The following is a 15042-nucleotide window of genomic DNA, read 5'->3' on the forward strand; positions in this document are numbered from 1 at the left end:
GTGCTTCCGGCTGAAGCGCCCGCGCCTACTCGAGAAAGGAAAGGAGAACGGACGCAAGCGGTACGGCAAGTCGCAGGGCACAATCTCCTTCAGTCAAGTCGCTCGATAGGGGCGCGACGCACGTCACCCAGAAGTGAAAGGCCGTTGTTTCCCTAAGGTATTAAACCCCGCCCCCGACCGGAGGAACTTCCGGCCGGACGACTTTTACCCAGGCTTTCCTGGATCCTCCTTAGCTCTCTTCACCACACTCCATGCTTTTTGGTGCCCTATTGTCGTGACGGCTTAGATCCGATCGTCCTTGCCTAGTCTGAGTTTTGCCGCAACTCCCCAGAAGGCACAGCTACACCCTGGCTTCCCTTCCCTGAAAGAACCTTTACTCTACGGGTCCCCATCAGGGTCATCTGACATTCTCAGAAGAGGCAAAGGCTCCTGGGATTTGCAGCTCCTGAAGCCCAGAGCAGCCAGCCTGGCGCCTGCGCAGGGCGTTACCATAGAGAGGCAGTCGCCTCTCTGGTCTCGGTTTACATTCTCTATGGTTCAGCTGGGTCGGTGGCGGTAAGGGGAGAAAGGGAGACTGCACTGCGCAGGCGCTCTCGACATCTATTTTTTTTTTTTTTTCTTTTTAATCTCCGCACCAAGCGCTTAACCTCATTGGGGTGGAGGAGAAGGCGGCGGCTGTCTGGTGGCAGCGGCAAGAGTAGCGAATAATATGGCTGTAAGTACCCGGTTAGGGCGAGGAGATTTAGACCCCAGCCCTCCCAGGCCCCTGCCCCCTCCCTCGCGGTGGCGGGCGCCGAGTTTGGGTGGGGGCGATGTCCAGCGCTGTCATCGGCTCTCGGGTGCACTTTGGGGGGGAGGGGGCGGCCCTTTGGTGGGAGCCGGACGAGGAGCGGGATGGGAGGGTTGTTTATCCAACCGGTAGGTCGCTGATCCCAGGCTGCTTTGCAGGGGGGAGGGCGGCTGTGAGGTCAGCCCGGCTTTGTGTCCCCTTCTCTTTTCCTCTCCCGGACCCCACCCCGGGCCCCCTCCCTGACCCGAATGTCCCGGCCGGGGAGGAGAAGCCAGTGAACCCCGAGTCGCGTTTGAAATGATCCCGGGATTGCAAGGGGAGGGGGGCGAGGGAGAGAAACCCACAACAACTAATCATGGAAGAGTGATGGGTGTGGAGAAAGATCCAGAGGGAAGGGGTGCCGGGGAGGCGGGCGGCCGGGCTCCCAGCCCGGCCAGACAAAAGCTGAGCGAGCGGCGCCGAGCCCAGCAGCCGGCCGGGCGGGATGCGGAGGGTCCCCTTGGTCCTTGGGGCCCGCAGAGAGCTGCTTTCGGAAGCTGGGAAAGCGGACAAGTGCTGAGTTAAGCCTTGTGCAGCCTCCTCAACTTGCCTTTGTTGTTCTTTGGTATTGGCAGAGACGCTCTGACGAAGATGAGTGTGTGATCTTGCACGTTAGCCTGGTTGGGTACAATGGAGCTAATCGAATTTTGCTTTCCATTTTCTGAGCCGCTCGGATAAGTATGGGGTTTTCCAGAGTCTAACTTATTACATAATGTTTTTAAAATAGTTGTGTTTATTTCTAAAATTAAAAAAAAATAGGTGGAGCCTTAAAGCGTGTCTTGTTGCACCTGGGTGAGTTTCTCTGTCGTGGGGTTCGTTCATTAAATACTGACCGTTTGTAGAACCTGTGAGCTCTTTGAACATGATACTTTAATTTGTAGATGTGGCAGTAAGAGCTTCAGATTCTCTAGTCCTTTGGGAGGCAGTGATGCAGAAGAGTCAGAAGCGAGAAATAGTTGCATGCTGCCATGTGCCTTGCACCCTGTTCGGGTGCCACACTCCGGTATAAATTCTGGCTTTAGAAATTGTCGCTTTTATTATTTTTATTGTTATTATTTGTGACATTTACTGAGCTCTTGGTATGAGGGATCCTGGACAGTGGGCTCTTTTTGCTCATCAGGAGAGTGGGAGAAGAGTAACATTGATGCAGAGACCATATAGATAAGAAAAATAACACCACAATGTCCCAGAGTTACTGAATATTATTTGTCTCCTCCATTTGCTAAGAAAGATTTAAATTTTGGTGAGCCATTTGCTTATTCGTTTTTGTCAAATTGTGTAGTTGTACCTTTTTTAGCAATTGTTAGTCGAGTCTCAGTTTCTATAGTTCATAGTTTATCATTAACGTGTAGCACTATTTTAGATTTTTCAAAGTTTTAATTTTTAACAAGGAGTTTTCAGCCATGGCCTTATATTCTCACAACTGAGGTTAACCAAAGTCAGAAATCCTTTGAAGAGACTGTTGATGGCGGAGGTGTCAAATGTTGTTATCTCCACGTTACAATGTAAGTGATAAATACGGAAAAGGCCTTTGCTAACCTTACACCTTAAATTAGTGTTAGAACTGAGAACCCAGATCTCCTGATGTGTCAGGATTTTGGCCACAGACTCAACTTTATGTAAAAGAGGTAAGCATTTTTTATACTAATCGGAACAAAAAATCTGAAGCTTGGTGCAGTATGCTTCAGTAACTGCTGCGATATAATCTCGTAAGTGTAGCTCAGATGATGGGATCTTGCTTTTTATAGAGCAAGATTTCAGATCCTTAAAATAGTTTGACAGGGATGTTCAGAAATGATTGACCGGAAGAACATTAAGTTTATCGTTCACATATGTTATATTTTGTGTATTGGTTTTGGATGTAGATTTTTTGCTTCAATCTTTTGTTAATTCTATTTTCTTGGGTGGCTCAGTCACACAATTTATAATTTGGATGAGAAAGTTTCTTGGGCCTGAAACTTAAATTTCCTTTTGGGACTCCATTTATTCTTAACAATGTTCTACTTATAAAGTTGTAGTTTTTATTTTTTTTTTTTTAAGATTTTATTTATTCAGTTTTTTCCCCCCAAAGCCCCAGTAGATAGTTGTACGTCATAGGTTCACATCCCTCCAGCTGCTGCACGTGGGACTCGGCCTCGCGTTGGACGGAGAAGTGGCGCCTCGGGGTGCTCCCGGGATCCGAACCCAGGCCGCCAGCATCAGAGCGCGCGCACTCAACCGCTAAGCCACGGAGCCGGCCCTAAAGTTGTAGTTTTTAGATTATAACGTAATACTTTTTATTTTGTAGTACTGTTGGTAAATATTATAACCATTTAAAGGATTAGAAATATTAGACTAAGAGCTGAGTTATTAAAACTTGTCAATTTTGATAACTGCAAGTCTGGTTGTCAAATAGTGGAAAGAGTAGACAGTAGCAAAAAATAGCAAATGTTTGAACACAGAATCATCTAAAAGATTTCCTAGAAAATAAAAGGATCTATTAGTTTTAAAAAAAAAAACCTGAACAAAGAAGAAATCATTGATGATAGAGTTTTTGGTTTGTAAAATGTAATTTAAGAAAGTAAACTAACCTTTCTTTACCCACAGCAAGCAGGGCAACATCCATAAAGTTGTGTGTGTTTGACTAAGTGACCTCTAAAGGCCTTTTCTTTTTAGTACCAGAATTTACGAATTGTGTCTAGCTGAGTCTTCGTCACCTCAGGGCTTTCCTGCCTCCTTTGTGCTTAGAGCCTTACTGAATTGTGCACAAATGGTGGTGTTTCTTCCATAACACCTTTGTTGACTTCCCTCTTGTTTCCTGCCCGGAAGTCTCCTCACTCCTTGCTGATTCCTTCCTCCTTGAAAGATTCACTCCTGTGTATTTACTCTTCTCTGGATCCTTGAGGGCACTGGGAGTTTATAGAACACTTTGTGGTATCCTCTGTGCTTACTCCTGGTACTTGTGTAACTAGTCACTGTAGAATGTATCAAAGAATAAACGAATGTATCATAACTTAGAATAATAGAATTTGAGCCTTGGAAGAGCTCTTCTAGGCGCCATAGTCCAACATCCTACCTTTTGTCTACTATATTCTGGTCATCAGTCTCAAACTGCAGACGTGCTTCTCTGTTACTGGATAGGTCTTGGTTGCTAGAAAGGTATTTTAGACTGTCCCAAAATCTACCCCACCCCTTTTACCTGTTGATCTTAGTTATACCCCCTGAAGCCACATGAATCTGTTTTTTCCTCCACATAATAGCCTTTCATTTCCTAGGACAGTCATCAGACCTTCTCTAGATTTATCGATTAATTAACTTATTAAACCCTTTCTTTAGTTGGGAACCGGTTATCCAGAGGGTACAGTTGAAAAGACATACATGGTCCCTGCACTTCAAGGGCTCACAGTCCAATAGGGGAGACAGACAGAATGTTACAAATTGATGAGGATTATGCGGGAAGTATGTAAACAGCCCTACATCTTTTGTCGCCTTATGGTTTGGTGTGATTTCACCATGCATTCTTTAGGCAGCTCAGTTTTCTTAGTGTCCTTTAAATGCAATATCTTAAATAAAACAGAATTTGATATGACCTGACCAGAGTATACAGCTGTTGTCTTAGTTTAGGAAACTTTATCAAGGATTTTCAAACTTCGTTGTATATTCTGGCTCTGCCACTTACTAGTCCTGTGACTTTGGCCCATGGGCCAGTTAAATCATCTCTTTGTATTTTAATGATTTCATCTATAAAACAAGGGTAAAGAGAGGAGAGTGTTTAAATAGTAGTACCTACTTATAACGTTGTTGTAGGGATTAAATGAGATAATATTTGTAAAGTGCTGAGAACAGTTGACTCACATGTAGTAAGTAAGTGGATATACATGGTATTCTGACCGTGTATTCATGGTAGGAGTTAATATTAATAACAATGTAGTAGTAGTAGCAGTGATCAAGTCACCAGAATCACTTGGGGACCTTGTTAAAGTACAAATGGCCTGGCCTTATTTGTTCCCATTTAGCCAGAGATTTTTGTCAGTTAAGTCTACGTGGGGCCTGGGCAGCCACAGTTTTACCAATCCTCAGATAATTCTTAAAAACCTCAAAGTTTGAGAACCTTGCACTCTGTATTAATTTTGTCAGTGATTGTATTTGCTTTTACAAATTAAAAAAATTGCCAAGTAATAGATGAATAGACTTTCCTAAAAGATTTGAGCAATGCAGATGAAGAGGGAGGCATGGATGGCTCTGAGATCCAGGCCCCTTGGGAGGCATACACACTTAACATCAGTTTGGAACGTATCCTTCCAAACACTGTTACCCTTTTTTGTAGTTACATATATATGAATGTCTTCATAATGATAGTAGCCAGATTTAAGGGAAAAAACCCTTGATTTTCAAAGCACTTTTACATTCGTAATCTTATTTGCTCCCTTCAAAGTCCTGTGAGGTAGGTGGGGGCGATATCCTCATTATCCTGTCAATTTACAGGTGAGAAACCAAGACCTGCAGGTTAAAGCCTGGTGTGTGAGAGAACCAGGGTGAGAGCTGGGCTTTCTGTTTCTCAGCCTAGTGTTCTTTTCATGTAAGCTGTCTTAGCTACATAGTTTTGTTGGCTTTTATTAAAGTTGTGGTTCATGAAATCTTCTGATCTTTCTGCCTTGTGAATAGCTGCCAAACCAGATTTCTTCCTGGCTTTTAGTGTGTTTATACTTGCTTTTTAAAAAACGTAAATTCAAAGTTTAATGGTTCCATATATCTGTTAAGATTTATTTTGTTGTGAAAAAAATCTAGAACTGGCCTTGTGGCCACCTGTTAGTATGGCACATTTGGGTGAGTTTATCTTCACTCGGGATAGCTGAGGCCGATGAATCTACTTTCCACCTGTCTCTGTAACTATTGTCCAGTTAACTTTCCAAGCAGAATGAGTTAAATTTATTTATAGTCATATTACAATAATATAGCAATAATACAGAAAGTTGAGAGACCAGAGGAGGAAAACCCACATCAAACCATCCTAACATAAGCTATTATTTATTAATGTATCATCCTTTGAAGCTGTCCATAGATTGATGCTTTTTAGTAATTTTAAGTCTTGCATGTTTTATGCATAGTTTCCATGTAATGACATAGTAGGCATCTTTTTTTTTTTTTTTTTTGGCTGAAGAAGATAGGCTCTGGGCTAACATCTGTGCCCATCTTCCTCCATTTTGTATGTGGGATGTTGCCACAGCATGGCTTGATGAGCGGTGTTTAGGTCCGCGCCCCTGCGAACCTGTGAACCTGGGGCTGCCGAAGCGGAGTGTGCAAACTTAACCACTACACCACTGGGCTGCCCCTGCATCATTTTAATTTTTAATAAATTTGTCATATTTGAGTTGATATGACAAGTTTTGGTGAACCAAAATCCTTGACATTCAAGTATCTGTTTTTTTGATATTACATGTATTACGAGTGACTGTCTTTTGAAATATAGTTTGCTCCTTTTGTGTTCTGAGGATAAATTCAAAGAAGTGAGATTATTGGGTGACTTGATACATATTGCCTGATTGCTGACCAAAAAGTTGTGCCAGTTAATAATTTTCTCAGCCATCTAAGGATGTACCAGTTTCACAAAAATTTTACCAACTTCTAGTAATATAATTTAAGTATTTTTTTGTTACTGTGAGAGGTGTAGAATGGTAGATTATTTTTCATTTCTTATTTTGTATTTATTTTAAAAAAGAATAAGCAATAACGATGGACTTTTATATGAACCAACTATAAGCAGTTTCTGTTGGATATTTACATGCAGGTAATCTCTCTTCCTTAGTTTCCGCTCCTGTCCTGCATTGCCAAAGCTGCTGCATTTCTGGATAGGTATGGAGGAAAACGCAGCCTTTGCTTTCTGGGGCAGATTGGTCTATTTGTCAACATCAGAATGTAACCTTATAATATTTTTGTGGCCTACCTTCAAGTGTTTCTTTAAACGGTTGTGCTCAAGGGCTCTGCCTGAAATATTTAGTAATCACAATGTCTGGTGGTGGGGGCTAGGCATCTGCTTTTTTAACAAGTGATTGTGAGGCCACTAAAGTTTGAGAACTGCCTGGAGACTACCTTCTAGCTAATTTTCTACTAGTTTCTTCATGGAGTGTGTCTTTCCTGTGGGTAGAGGCAGACTCTGTTATGAATGGTTGCTCAGACATGCTAACAGAGGCCTGTTGTATAGAGGGAATGAATTGTGTAGCCGTGCCCTTCCTAATGTAGAGTAGCTGGGTTCATTCTAGGAACAATAAGCCAGTCTTTCTAAGAGTAGTTGAACTGCATAAAAACAGCTCCTTCTGTGTAGTTTTCTCGTGGTGCTGGTGGCTGTGTTTTATTTAAGTTCTGATAAGTCATGGAGTTCTCCAGACCCAAGTCATGTCCTGCTCAGTCTTTGCTTGGCCGAAGGGTGGCAAATAGACCTATCATCAAAATAGCATAGCCATCTTAGATTGAACACTCAACATTTGCCAGGTCCCAGGCTGACTGCTATAGGTATACTTTTGCCAGTTCTTATAGGAACATTTAAAGGCAGGTGCTTTTTTCGTTTTATAAAGAGAGGAAGCTGAGGCTTGAAGAAGTTGAATTAATTTGTCCATGGTCACGCAGCTGCAGAGTAGCAGAGTTTGGCTCTCAGATTCTTCAGCTTCCTTTCCATTTATCTCTGGTTCAGTACAGCTTATTCCTCCTTTTTTCTTTTTTTTTTGTGAGGAAGATCAGCCCTGAGCTAACATCCATGCCAATCCTCCTCTTTCTGCTGAGGAAGACTGGCCCTGAGCTAACATCCGTCCCCATCTTCCTTCACTTTATATGGGACGCTGCCACAGCATGGCTTGACAGGCGGTGCGTCGGTGTGCACCCGGGATCTGAACCCGGGCTGCCGGCAGCGGAGCGTGTGCACTTAACCACTGCGCCGCGGGGCCGGCCCCTTATTCCTCCTTCATGAAAGTCAGTGGGCTCCCTTGGGACAAAGCCTGCTCCCAGCGTCCGGCAGCATCTGGAGATGCCCCTCCACTAGGCAGGAAGGATGTAGAGATGCAAGCTTCCCCCAGGGTTTCCACGAGAGTCAGAGCACGTGACCTACAGTCCTTTTTAGATTTGAGTCCCTCATTTGAAATCTACTCTTGGACAATCCGGGTCACGAAGAACTGATATAAACTTTTTTTTCTTTTTAATTTAATTTTTTATTGCAAAATTTATATAACATAAAATATGCCATTTTAACCATTTTTAAGTATACAATTCAGTGGCATTAATTACATTCACATTGTTGTGCAGCCATCACCACAATATGCTGCCAAATCTTTTCCATCACCCCAAACAGAAACTCTGTAACTGGGGCTGGCCCCGTGGCTTAGCGGTTAAGTGTGCACGCTCCGCTACTGGCGGCCCGGGTTTGGATCCCAGGTGTGCACTGATGCGCCGCTTCTCCGGCCATGCTGAGGCTGCGTCCCACATACAGCAACTAGAAAGATGTGCAGCTATGACATAGAACTATCTACTGGGGCTTTGGGGAAAAATAAAAAAGGAGGAGGATTGGCAATAGATGTTAGCTCAGAGCCGGTCTTCCTCAGCAAAAAGAGGAGGATGGGTATGGATGTTAGCTCAGGGCTGATCTTCCTCACCAAAAAAAAAAAAGAAACTCTGTAACCATTAATCCCCATTCCTCCCTCTCCCTCAGCCCCTGGTAACTTCCACTCTCTGTCTCTATAAATTTGCCTCTTCTAGATATTTCATGTAAGTGGAATCATACTTTGTCCTTTTGTGACTGGTTAATTTCACTTAGCATAGTGTTTTTAAGGTTCATTCATTTTGTAGCATGTATCAGAATGTTATTCCTTTTTAATTGCAGAATAATGTTCTATTGCATAGATATGCTTAATTTGGTTTATCCATTCGTCTATTGATGGAACTTGGATTATTTTCACTTTTTGACTATTGTGACTAATGCTGTGATGCACATTGGTTTACAGATTTCTGTTTCAGTCTCTGTTCAATCCTTTTGAGTATATACCTAGCAGCAGAATTACTGGGTCTTGTGGTAATTCTATGTTTAGCTTTTTGAGCAACCGCCAGACTTTTCCACAGTGGCTGTACCATTTTACACTCCCAACAGCAGCATATGAGGGTTTCAGTTTCTCCATATCCTTGCCAACACTTGTTATTTTCTGTATGTTTTCTTGTTTTTTAATTATAGCCATCCTTGTACGTGTGAAGTAGTATCTCATTGTGGTTTTGATTTGCTTTTCCCTAATAACTAAGGTGTTGAGCATCTTTTCATGTGCTTATTGGCCATTTGTATATCTTCTTTGGAGAAATATCTATTCAAGTCCTTTGCCCGTTTTTAAATTGGGTTGTGTGTCTTTTTGTTGTTGAGTTTTAGGAGTTCTTATATATTCTGGATATTAAACTCTTATCAGATATATGATTTGCAAATATTTTCTCTCTTTCATTCTGTAGGTTGTCTTCACTTTCTTGATAATGTCCTTTGATGCATGAAAGTTTTTAATTTTGGTGAAGTCCAGTTAATCTGTTTTTTCTTTTGCTGCTCATGCTTTTGGTGTCATGTCTGAGAATCCATTGCCAAATCCAAGGTCATGAAGATTTATTCCTATGTTTTTGTCTTAGAGTTTTATAGTTTTAGCTCTTACATTTAGGTTGTTGACCCATTTTGAGTTAATTTTTGTATCTGGTGTGAGGTAGGGATCCAACTTCATTGTTTTGCATATGGATACCCAGTTGTTTCAGCACCATTTGTTAAAGACTGATATAAGCTGTTTAATTACATCACTTAATGACGGGAATACATTCTGAGAAATGTGTTGGTAGGTGATTTTATCATTGTGCAAACATCATAGAGTGTACTTACAATAACCTAGATGGTCTAGCCTACTACACACCTAGGCTATATGGTACTAATCTTATGGGACCACCGTCGGATATGCGATCCGTGGTTGACTGAAATGTCGTTATGTGGTGCATGACTTTACTTGTTTTCTGTATCACTCACTGGCATTTATATTTTGCTTTGGGTTTTTGCTTCATCGCTTTCTCTTCTCAACCTCTACACTCTCCCACTCTGCCCACCTTTCTTCCTTAAAACAGAATACATGGATGTTTTGTGTGTGTTACAGCTTTGCTGCTTGACATGTATAAGATATACTTAATAAATGTGAGTTCCTTTCTTTTAATTTTGTGTAGTTATTTTTAAGTGTCTTATGTTCCAAAATAGGTTACTTATAAGGACCTTCAGGGTAGGGTGTATATTATATTTCTTTGTTTCCCAGTTTCTGACCCTCTTTTGTCCCCCCACTCTAGTGCCCAGTCTGGTACCATGCAAATGATGTGCTTAACTTTTCTTTTTCTTTTTTTTTTGGTGGGGAAGATTGGCCCCTGGCTAACATCAGTGCCCGTCTTCCTCTACTTTATATGTGGGATGCCTGCCACAGCATGGCCTGATAAACAGTGCATAGGTCGGTGCCCAGGATCTGAACCTGTGAACCCTGGACTGCTGGAGCGGAGTGCACGAACTTAACCACTACGCCACTGGGCTGGCCCCGATGTGCTTAGCTTTTATTAACTGTATTGTGAAGCTAAACATAGATCTTTGGGTAATTGCAGAAAATTATCCTTAAAAGATAATGATCAATATATTATAAAGTTTTTCAAGATTTTTTAAAAATTTTATTGAGGTCATATTTGTTTATAACATTGTGTGATTTCAGGTATACGTTATTATATATCAGTTTCTGTATAGACTGCATCGTGCTGACCACCAATAGTCTAGTTTTTACCTGTGACCGTACACATGTGCCCCTTTCGCCCACCCCCCACAACCCCCTTCCCCTCTGGTAACCGCTAATCTGTTCTCTTTATCCATGTGTTTGTTTATCTTCCACATATGAGTGAAATCACACAGTGTTTGTCTTTCTCTGGCTTATTTCGCCTAATATAATACCCTCAGGGTTCATCCATGTTGTTGCATTTTAAGTCATTTTCCCAAATGTGGAGATTGTTAGTAGTATCTAGGTCTTTTAAATGCCTTAGGAATTTTTTTTGTATGTGACATGAGATATGTGGATAAACCTCAGTTAGGTTGCATAATATGGGGTTCATTTCATGGATGACTGAAAAATTTTTAACTTATTTAAGATTATGATGAGTTTTAATTTTGGAATTTTACTCATTTTAGGTGTGATTTTGTATATTTAGACCCTGCTTTTTCACTTTTGACGAATGCTCTTAGTTTTGAAAATTATTTTGAGTTTGTGCCATGAGTTTGTGTTACTTTTCTTTTTTTTTTTTTCCCCCAAAGCCCCAGTAGATAACTGTATGTCATAGCTGCACATCCTTCTAGTTGCTGTATGTGGGCCGTGGCCTCAGCATGGCTGGAGAAGCGGTGCGTCGGTGCGCGCCCGGGATCTGAACCCGGGCCACCAGCAGCGGAGCACGCGCACTTAACCGCTAAGCCATGGGGCCGGCCCTGTATTACTTTTCTAACAAAAAAATTAAATATCATTAGAAAATTCTTTTTTTGCCTTAGAAATCCCACAAGTTAACTAGCGAAGAAGTGTCTGATCTTTCTCTCTGGGTTCATGTTATCAGATTTTCCTCCATCACATTCTTTAGTGTTTAGTAGGGCCTAATGTTACTTGTGCTAAGTGATCAGACCGCCCTTGGGAGTCCATTTTGTAATCTACGGTCCAGATGTCAGTGAAGGGAAGGCTTAGCTTGAAGATTGGCCTTTGGTGTTTTGTTTTCTAGTAAGTTTTGACTCCTAAGTAGGTATTTCTTAGTATCTTGTTATATAAACATTTTTATCCTCTGAGATACTGGCTGTTCATCCGGTGCTTATTTTAGCAGATCCTTACTATTAACAGTGAAAACAAAGAAAGGAATTATTTTATTCTTTTATTTTCTAGTTCTAAGCAACATAACATCAGAGAGGCCAGAGTAAATCCAGTATTTAACATGCTTTCAAGGTAATTGTCAACCAACAAACTGATTCCACAAGAGCTTGCACTCCCTTAGTAGGAATAATGGTTTATGCCAGGGAGAGTAAGAAGGAGAGATGCTATTTTCTTTCCCTGCCCTGGCCTTACTTATGGAGAAGTTGGGCCTGGTATGTATCTGAATCTGTAACTAAATCTTTGTGTGTGTACTTCGTCTAAAAAATTTGATTCAAGAAGCATTTTTATCATTTAATATATCACCCTCCAGGCATGGGATCCCATTCTGAGGAGGGTGGCCCTTTAAAAAGAAATGCTCTCAATGCCACATTGCTCTCTGTGGCGCTGATTTGGGCTGATGGGTGTGGTATTTTAGCCTATTGCTGATTGAGTTTACCTGTTGGTAGTGATTGGCATGCCAAGTAGATTGCTTATGGCCTGTGATTGCATTTTTCAAGTGAACATGATGGAAAAAGCTTTCCATTCTCTCATTCATTTCAGAACTTGGAGTAGATTTCTGAAATTGCCAAAGCAGCATTTGTTTGGACAAAGTAATATTTAGCTGAGTTGTATAGTAATGATTTATGGAATCATGAAAGAATGACTAAGCACTGGAAGATTAGGAACATCTCCTAATCATTTTATTGCTAGACCTCCTTTGAGGTGGGATGGCGTGACTGGAGGGGATGCAGAAAGGGTGTATATAGGTGTTAATGAGAAGTAGACCAAAAACACAGAGAGCCTTTAATGAAAACCACTGCCATTAAAATCAGAGAGTTATTCTGGGGTACATCCTGGGCAATTAGTAGAGATTGCACAAACTATATACCTTGATCAGAATCTTCATTCAACAGACTTTACTATTGTGTCCAAGGACAGAGAGAGAGGCTCTCAGCCCTGTTTCCAAAGAGCTCCATCCCTGAGAAGGAAGGCAGACAAATAAGGAGATGGTTATGATTCCTGTGTTAAGTGTGCTGCTGTGGGAAGACTCAAGAGGAAAGGGCTCCTAATCTGGGGGTGGGGGGAAATGTGTCTCCTTCCTATTTTTTCTTTTTTATTGTGAGGAAGATCAGCCCTGAGCTAACATCTGGTGCCAATCCTCCTCTTTTTGCTGAGGAAGATTGGCTCTGGGCTAACATCCGTGCCCATCTTCCTCTACTTCATATGTGGGGTGCCTGCCACAGCATGGCTTGGTAAGCAGTGTGTAGGTCTGTGCCCGGAATCCAAACCTGCCAACCCTGGGCCGCCGAAGCGGAACACACAAACTTAACCACTACGCCACTGGGCTGGCCCCTCCTTCCTATTTTGATGTGAAGGACGTAAGGCCCTGGACCAGGTACACATGCCCCTGGTTGTGTACTCTGGGGCCTGTTTGTTGCCTTCCATTTATGAGAGCTCTGTTGGCTGGAGACCTGGCTTGTGACCACAGGACAAGGAGCCTGACTTGGCCATATTAACACCATGGTCTAATTTTGTGAAGTGGCTACAGGCGAGAGCCAAGAAAAGCACGCTTGCTGAGAGAAGGCTGTTTGAAACTCTAGGTCTTGATAAATTCAAGGCTTTTTTGTTTTCAAATCTTTACTTGAATCATCAACTGATCAGTGATTCAATTTTGGAATTTTGGGGGCGGGGGTTAGACATTGTGCTTTTGGGAAACTGGTTGCTATTGAGATTGCTTCTGGATAGTGATGGCATTATTAAAATTATATAATTTCTTTTTTTTGTGAGGAAGATCAGCCCTGAGCTAACATCCATGCCAGTGCCCTCTTTTTGCTGAGGAAGACTGGCCCTGGGCTAACATGTGTGCCCATCTTCCTCCACTTTATATGGGACGCCAGCACAGCATGGCCTGACAAGTGGTGCGTTGTTGCGCGCCTGGGATCCAAACCCGGGCCGCCAGTAGCGGAGCGCGCGAACTTAACCACTACGCCATGGGGCCAGCCCCTAAAATTATGTAATTTTTATTGTAGATACAAACTTATTACATGCATTATTGGCTGTAAAAATTTTTTTAAAGGTACGTAGGGGATATTCTTTCTTTTTTTTTGAATGTTCTGTTGTTTTATTATTTGTTATACCTTACACATATTTGATAAATATTATATCTATTCTATTTTAAACAGCTTTTTTGAGGTGGAATTGACATATAATAAACTGTACATATTGGGGCCCGCCCCGTGGCGTAGCGGTTGAGCGGGCGCCCTCCGCTGCTGGTGGCCGGTTAGTATCCCAGAGGCGCACTGACGCACCACTTGTCAGGCCATGCTGTGGCAGCATCCCATATAAAGTGGAGGAAGATGGGCACGAATGTTAGCCCAGGGCTAGTCTTCCTCAGCAAAAAGAGGATTGGGCGTGGATGTTAGCTCAGGGCTGATCTTCCTCACCAAAAAAAACAAAAAACAACAAAAAAAATAAACTACATATTTAAAGTGTACAGTTTGATAAGTTTTGACATATGTACATACCCATGAAACCATCACTTCAGTCAAGATAATGGACATGTCCATCATCCCCACAAGTTTCCTCTTTCTGCTTTGTGATCTGTCCCTCCTGGGCTCCCCATCCCAAGGCGACCACTTCTCTGTGTTCTGTCACTAGAGAGTGGTTTGCATCTCTGAGAACTTTATGGAAATGGAATCATTTGTACTTTTTTGTCTAGCTTCTTCCACTCAGCTAAATGATTTTGAGAGTCATCCACATTGTTGCATGTATTCATTGATTTTATTGCTGAGTATGTAGGGAATATTCTTATGTCCCTTTTTATTATGAGCAAGTTTAAATTTGTTGTAGTCATATATGAAGATTCCTTTCATCTTGTTTAAATTCTCTGGAAAGGAGAAATAGAACTGCTACTTAAATGCATTAAATTTTTTTATTATAAAATATTAATTTTTTGAACAGGTAATACACATGATCTAAAATTTAAGTTTTCCTCTTATCGGATCTGCCATCCACCCAGTCCCTTTCCTGGGGACATCAATGTTATTAATTATATATGTGAAAAAAATGCATATATACACACATACACACTTTTCCCACCCTTTTTTGTACAGATGGTAGCCTATTACAGACTACCCTGCGTTTTGCTTTTTTTTTTTAACTTAATGGAAATCATTCTATGTCAGTACATTAAAGGCTTCCTCATTGTTTTTTTAAATGAAGAGTATGGCTAAATAGTATGCCGTTGTGTGGCATACCATGATTTACCTAGCCCTCTATTGAGGAACAGTTAGTTTTTCTAGTCTTTTGTGTTTATAAACTATGCCACAA

General features: G+C 41.7%; 1 protein-coding gene across 1 annotated transcript in view; it reads left to right on the forward strand.

Moving 5' to 3' along the window:
* The first annotated feature begins 227 nt into the window (after positions 1-227).
* The window catches only part of CLASP1 (cytoplasmic linker associated protein 1), a 263343-nt gene continuing 248528 nt past the window's right edge, over positions 228-15042 (forward strand). The window contains exon 1 of the mRNA XM_087435033.1: positions 228-715. The gene's annotated coding sequence lies outside the window, so the exon portion shown is untranslated. The remainder of the gene's footprint in view (positions 716-15042) is intronic.

The sequence above is a fragment of the Ceratotherium simum genome, chromosome 9 (genome assembly GCF_057802395.1).
Source record: "Ceratotherium simum simum isolate JZ-2026a chromosome 9, ASM5780239v1, whole genome shotgun sequence".
Lineage (NCBI taxonomy): Eukaryota > Metazoa > Chordata > Mammalia > Perissodactyla > Rhinocerotidae > Ceratotherium > Ceratotherium simum.